The sequence below is a fragment of the Monopterus albus genome, unplaced genomic scaffold (assembly GCF_001952655.1).
Source record: "Monopterus albus unplaced genomic scaffold, M_albus_1.0 scaffold5.1, whole genome shotgun sequence".
In the NCBI taxonomy this organism is placed as follows: domain Eukaryota; kingdom Metazoa; phylum Chordata; class Actinopteri; order Synbranchiformes; family Synbranchidae; genus Monopterus; species Monopterus albus.
This window is the reverse complement of record NW_018127885.1, coordinates 1,875,379-1,882,799: the sequence shown is the minus strand read 5'-3', so window position 1 is coordinate 1,882,799 and position 7,421 is coordinate 1,875,379. Positions and strand designations below refer to the sequence as shown.

At 41.7% G+C, this 7,421-nt stretch overlaps 1 protein-coding gene across 2 annotated transcripts in view; it reads right to left on the bottom strand.

Moving 5' to 3' along the window:
- Positions 1 to 6,084, bottom strand: part of fam107b (family with sequence similarity 107 member B) — a 19,916-nt gene extending 13,832 nt beyond the window's left edge. Inside the window, exon 1 of one of the 2 annotated variants that reach the window (XM_020612536.1) lies at positions 5,882 to 6,084. The gene's annotated coding sequence lies outside the window, so the exon portion shown is untranslated. Of the gene's footprint in view, positions 1 to 5,699; positions 5,776 to 5,881 lie in introns of those variants that run through there. The other variant, XM_020612545.1, reaches the window with a different exon arrangement.
- Positions 6,085 to 7,421: the final 1,337 nt, after the last annotated feature.

Sequence of the window (7,421 nt, the reverse complement as noted above, 5' to 3'; positions counted from 1 at the left end):
ATAATACAAAACAGAACACAAACACCACAAACTAGTCAGGAGCAAAAACACAGACACAATACAAAGTTCCACTTTTATCTCTGCAATTGATTGTTTACACTAAGTAAACAGCTCAAGTTTACAGTCATGACTGGTCGACAGAATGAAGACGTGATCTGAGGTATATTTAGGCTACAAATTCATCTAACATTCACAGCATTTGGTTAAACAAAGCTAAAGAACAATGGAAAGCTAAGCTAAAGAGGGGGGGAAATGGTTCCTCAAAAGAATGCTGGGGACTTGGAGGGTTTGAGGTCTGCTGTGCATTTCCTGCCTTGAAGTGGGGGTCTGGAGCAGAAGAGAATAGGAGCTGTGGAATTCTGGAGTTTCATCATGCACTGACCTCTGAAAGTACCCGCCCCTCTTCCACAGTATGATGATGCCATTAGGGAGACGCGGGGGTACGGGAATTTACAACCAGGGTTTATAAAGTGTACAGATGTGCACGAACACCCATACAAGAAAGGGACAATATAACACAGAGCATCGTGTGAGGAAGGAACTAGCTATTAGGCTTTAACTACACACTGTGTGTTTGCCCTTGCCTGTGGATGTTGAAAACCCTGATCTCATAAATGGAGTAAAAGGTGACTCTATAGACTCATGATGAAAAGCAAACACCCAAACTCATTACTACACCTGCCAGCCGGGAGCAATGGTTCATACAAAAACTACTAAATTACTGTGACTCCCTCCCTCTAACGTACATACCAACCAGCTTAGTGTAAGAACATTTTAAGTAAGAACCTTTTTCTACTGGACCTGGATTGATAAATCATCCAGTCTGATATTATCTTAAACTGGCTTTAGGGTACATACAAGCAAAATAAATGTGTAAAAACAAATGACCACTGACTCTCAAATATTGATACCTGCCTCAAAAACTGTGTACGAGTCATGCTAGAATAGTAGATTGTTAAATTATAACTCATCTTCTCATGATAGCTACCTGTATATGAAGCTCTTCAGGAATCTGGACATTAAATAGCAAATGAGATTGAGGAAGTGAGAAATGGAAGCTTAAACTATCCCATCACACAAAGGCCTTTGTTGAAATTTTAGATAACAGGGCAAAACAGGAAGTTTTACAACTCTACTTCTCATGGCCATATTCTACCCAGATAAGTTCTCTATTAAAATTGTGAAAAAAAAACCCACATCCATCACTTTAGCAATGATTATACTGGAATCTGATTAGATGCGATGTGGTCGTTACTTGAAAACAGCTGTCTCTTGGGGCTGTAGTTCTCCAGATGTGTGCTATGTTCCATCCCTCCTCATGTCTTACTTCCATTGGACATTCACTATGGCTGCATTTGGTCTTGGCTGATTCTAATGTGAGCTTGACCCCTGCCACATCTAGCTGCTGAGCTGATGGCGCTAAGAGCAAGTATCCAGATCTGTCGGCCGATGCGATCAAATGAACGGGTATTATTAAAATGATGTTATGAAGTTATAAAGAGCACAAACTGATCCTGTTTACCTGTAATTCCTCCCTTAAAACTGAAACATGCCTGGCACGACACGTTGCATTCAGTATTTACTGAATTTGTTTCATGCAGTTGCTCGTGCACAGTCCTGTTGCCACATGTTATGAGCCCCGGGCTGAAGCAGATTACAGAATGAATGGGATGGAGTGAAAAAGTGCAGACACCACGTTTGAGTCATGCTACGGGAATGTGATGAACCTACAAAGTTATTATTGCTTTGGCCATACACATGCAGGAGGGTGAGGGTGGGGGGCGGCACATGCACACAGAACCCTGTATTTATATAAAGACATCTCTTAGTGACAGGGACATTTTGACATATGCTATGCGCACTATTCTTTAAAAGGTTAAAATCTAAGTGCTGACTCAAGCTAAAATTTTAACATACATCCTGAATAAATGTTGGGAGGGGTCCACACCTGTCAGTCAAATACAAAAGTCTGGTCTATACTCTCTCACAGCTGACACTGACACATGGTCCTACAGCATATGTATATGTACAGTATCGACCTGATAAGAACAGGTGGGCTGACAGATTAACAACACATGCGCAGAGTCCAGACACACCCTGAGATGACAAATCATAAACAGATGTAAACATGTGCCCGTATATTGCACATTCCTCGCCCGTGTCACCCTTTTAATTGCAGTTCCAATATCTGTCTTTGATGGTATAAAAGTCATACAGTATAAAAGATTGCTTCATCTGGATCAGTGGTGTGAAGTGTTGTTCAGTCATAAAGGAAATGTCTTTGTTATGGCTCTGCTCTCTGTTCCAGTTCCAGAGTCAAAGCTTTGTGCTCTACTGCTGTGTTTTCTAATTACCGAGCAGAGCCACGCGTGTCTGGCCGAGTCCGGCTGGGATTGCAACTCTCATTGGCGGAGGGGGTGGGGGCACTCTGCGGAGGATTTGGGAGGTTCTCCTTTGTTTACATGCTTGTAGAGAAAACCCCAACAATAACAGTTAGCTTGGGCAACAAGACAATCTACAGTTATCGAGACAGACTCGTGGGGTGCAAGCTGAGCATGCACACACCTATATGTATAATGAATTAACCAGGTGTCCAAAAACATAAGCCAAATGAAGAGTCCTTCTTCTTTTTGATTCTATCCTTTATGCTTGACATGACACTAAATATACAGTATATGAATGCATATTTTAGTTGGGACATAGGCAATCATATGGTTTCAGTGTCTGAAGAAACTTTCCAAAGCCAGTATGGGTTACATGCTCTAACAGCCCAGTTCAGGCTGTAACAGAAAGAAGCGGCCCTATTCTTCTGTGGGCATATGTCCCACTTTGTGTTTGCAATAAGACAGGATCATATATCTTGACTTACAAAGCCCTTAATCCAATTCATGCAGTTCAGACTCCAAATCTCTGTATACTTCAACCTAACAAGCTGCGACGAGAAAGGCATTCAGAGTCTACGTGCGGATGTTCTCCAAGACTACGCAATGTGGTCAGTACAGTAATGGTGCTTTATTGTGATTGAGGCTCCAGCATAACAACAGAAAAATCAATGAGATTCTTTGAGAAGCTGAGTCTCTGTAGGCGTGTGTATTTTTCTGTTTAAGGCTTTGTTATATATCTTATCTCTCTTTTATGAGTAAATCAACATCAAGCCCTGACTCTGTTCAAATACAGTTAAGTCAAGCCACCACATGTCTGATACAAACACACACACACACACACACACACACACACACAAAAACAACCATACACACTGCCCCACTGGCTCTCTATCAGGAAACTTAACACCTACATCCTGGTATCATAATCTAAAACCATGGCAACAAAACCAGTGTACAGTGCAAACAAGTTTTTGTCTTCTTGTAAGATTCTGCGATTGCATCACTGCGTTTTCAATGCATCAGATTTCATCCCACCCGCATGTAAAGGGGCCGTAATACACCCTGTTTTTGGGACAAAAGTCAACACAAAGCATAAATACAATTCAGCTGTTCAAAACATTTTTAGAAAACAGAAAAGCAAAAGTACAGATCTGATCTTTTAGCTAGATTGTCATCTTATTTCCCAATCTCTCAGCCTATTAAAGCATTACCATGTTTGTCAAGCAGAGGTAGTGCACTACCTGAATCATATACATGTTGACTTGAGATCGTTCAGTTAGTAGATGAAGGTCTGAACAGTAGGCTCACTGTTGCAGCTATCTAAAGCTCTTTTTCCTCAGGTGAACATTTTATTCATAAAGGTGCATTAATTATGATGTTAGTAAATGTGATCTTTGTTTCAGGTCAGGTGGCCCACCTCCCCAACAAAACACTGGGGGGGAAACCCTGGGTCTCCTTTACATATTCTTCCTGATTGTAACTTTGGCTTGTATTTGGACAAATTTTGAAAAATACCTAGCTCTAGGCTTACAATTTTTAATCACAGAAAAGGGCACAAACCACTGCACAAATCAATGTCTGCCCTGCAGAGTTGAGATGTGTTTGCTAAAACCGCGAGGACTCATCCCTCATCACAGAACCTCTGACACCCCACTCTTTGTCTGCGTGACTCATTACAGGGGAAAAACTTAAAACATTTATTACAAGGTAGTCTATCACCATCAGTGAACAAAATGTCTGAAGAAATAGTAACAGAGCCTGCTCAGCAACAAGCACACACACAGTAACACTGTGGCTCATGCGGTGAGGGTCTTAAGGTTCAGTGTGTTCTGCTGAGTAATGAAGATTTTGTGCCCACAGACAGTCCAGCAGGACTGTAGGAGATAATACTGTCAACCCACATGACTGCCATCCTGGACACACACCCATTCTGAACCTAAATACCTTGACTTTCTTGAGGTCAGGTTGAGTCTATGACATGGACTCAGCTTCTATAATGATACATTAGAGAAACCCAAACCACCTAGGGCCACATGGCATTATAGCATGGAAACTCAGACATTTCATTCACATATTTATATCCCTTTGACTATAATAATAATGGAGAGCATTCAAGTTGTAACATCCCCCACACACACACGCACACACACACACACACACACAAACACACACACAGTGACAGCATCAGCTTTTACGGGAAACAAGACAGCAAGAGAGACTGAGTAAGAGAAACACGAGAGAGAGGAGGAAAGGAGGGGGATCAAAGATCAGAAAACAGATGTAAATCGTTTAGCAAACTCCCCTCCAAATGACTAACACATGTGCAAGAAACTTTCCCCTCCCTGCGCACACAGGCACCCAGATTCCTGAGCGCTCTGTACCTATACAGTGGAACACATTTGTATATGCCACCTGCTTTAGTCACTTCTCTTGTCACTAGAACGCACGATGATCAGTTAAACTACTTCATATGTTAAAACTGCTCAGTTGTATTTTCCAGGCTGCAGTTCCACCTCCACCAAGCAAAAACTGACACACACACACACTCAAACCAAACCCGCTGGCTAGAGTTGGGTTTGACTCTGTTTGTGAAGTGTCTGGCAAAGTTTAAGTCACTCTAAGACTGAGACTGGCACACCTGTTGAGACATCACAAAACAACATACACTTCTCTCTGACAGTTGGTCGGTGTGTCTGGTGACAGCACAGGTCAGTGTGTCAGCTCTGAGTGAAGCCATGTGCTCTGACAGAGGGCTTTAGTCACTGCTGTGCTATTACACACACAGTCTTACTCACACACGAACAGTTCATGATACAGCTCATCCATTTAAAAAAAAGGTCTCTTTTTATGCTGTTTGTCTCACAAAAAGCCCCACTTCAATAGTAAGGATGTCATTTGTAGACTATGGTGACAAAGGTGTTGTATTGTATGGCCTAAAGCTTTCTGGTACAAATCTGTGACTTTGAGATAAATAAATAAATACATAAACAAACTTAAAACCAAGAGTGATTCTATACTGTTGTTTACAGATATTACTGTAAAATCGCATGAAAACTGCAGAGTAAGTCCACATAACACCTCTGACCACCACAGACACATAAGGAACAGTGAAGGTTGTTTTTCTACTGCTATTCTTCACCCAAAAGTAAAATAGTAACCTGTAAACTCACGAATGACTTTCAGTCTGCTACAAAGTAACTGTAACTGTGGCTTTAACACGCTATGTCAACCTCAACGTGTTCGCACTGTCCCGTCGGCTACAGTCATGCGCTGCAACAAAAGGAAAAAATAAAACAAGAGTTTATATTTTGCAACCTCATTCTCACTGTCTTCAGTCTCTTCACTTCGTGGTTACTTTCTAGCATCCGATTAAACACCAAAACCCGCTGCTTCCACCGACTGGGGAGCACAGACTGGGAAAACGTGCTGCTTTTGTTAGTGCGATCGAGAACCTTGCGAAAAACGCACGGGCTCCAGACACACACATACACACCTACCTCAAAGTCGACCCCGAGACGACTTATCCAGCTCAAGTTGTTTAATATGTAAAATGACAAAGTGGTTCAAGCCGCATCAGTGCGTCTCCGGATCACTTCTTGAGGCTGAGGTGTGTCTGCGAGACTCGGCTTTTGAAACTATTCAACCGCTTCAGCACACACACGCACACATACACACACACACGCGCGCGCACACATATACACACGCTCTCAGTCAGGACCCATAAAAAATGTAAATTTGACATTGGTGGGAGGAGCTGTGTGACGTCACGTCCTCCTCCTCTTTCTGCTCATTGAGGTAGACTGGTGGGGACTCCTCAAGCGCAGGGCGGGGCGTGGTTTGAGCGCGTGTTAGTGGGCGCGCGCTCTCCATCCACTGCACAATAGGGTATGCATAAAAGTCTCACTGTAATTGTTATGACCTGCGGGAAGCAACGTTATACTAGGTATATCACACGTATTATTTTCTATCAAATGATTTACATTGTTGTACACTGTTGTGAAATTTAAAGTATTTTAAATATTTGAGAAAAAAATTGTTTGTAATGACTGGTGACTATTGTGCATTCGGAAATTCTAATCATTTTTTCTTGAAGAACTTAAAGGGGAGTTGGCAGTGTTCTCTCGGTCAAATTATTTCATCATTCTTCTTTGATTACTAGAGATCAGTCTGTTTCCTGTGGTTGATGCAGGATGAATCAGAAGGATCTGTTTTATGTAGATCTGCTGGATTACACTGCCTTGCTAATTTCAGTGGGTATACAGTATATCCTTTTTGACTGCATCTCAGTGGGTTCAGTTTAAGTTGCTGTGCTACAGAGTTAGCTTACTGGAAATGACAAAGAGCACTTAACGACCCAACGGTGTGGTCAGAAATCTAAATGTGCCAGAGATGGGGGCGTCGGAGAAGTGCAACATTCCTAAGGACCTTCTCATAATTTAAAAGAAGGGTGACTAAGTGTTGAGCTGAACAATAGGAAGAGTCATGAGAGGGGTCGCTTCTGACAGAGAGGACCCTCTATACAGGAAACAGATGTGTGTGCAGTACATACTGTGTGTATGTGTGTGTGTGCACGTTATTGTGTGTAAGAGAAGAGCAAAATATGATACACCAAATGTTGGAGTAACACCTAACACTATATCCTTAGCCAACCTCACTATAGTGGTCATCATGTATTTTTATTGCTTATAGGAATAGTTAAACATTGTGGGAAATATGCTTATTTGCTTTCTGGCTGACAGTTAACTGCTACATATATACAGTAGATGAAGCCAGTAGTCTTAGCTTTGCTTAACATAAAAAGCTAACATGTACAATCTCACTCATTTAATTTGCACAAAAAATGTAAAAAAAACATTTAATAGAAGTTATGCTCTGACTGTTTGTTTACCGGGACAAGTTGCCAGGCAAGCCACAAACATTGTGAATTTTTTTGTCCTCAACCAAGAAATAGTTTGGCTCATAACCGCCCTGTAAAAAGGCAAACTGTTGTACAGCATAAGAGTAGTACCAATCTCCTGACTCTAACCCTTGGCAAAA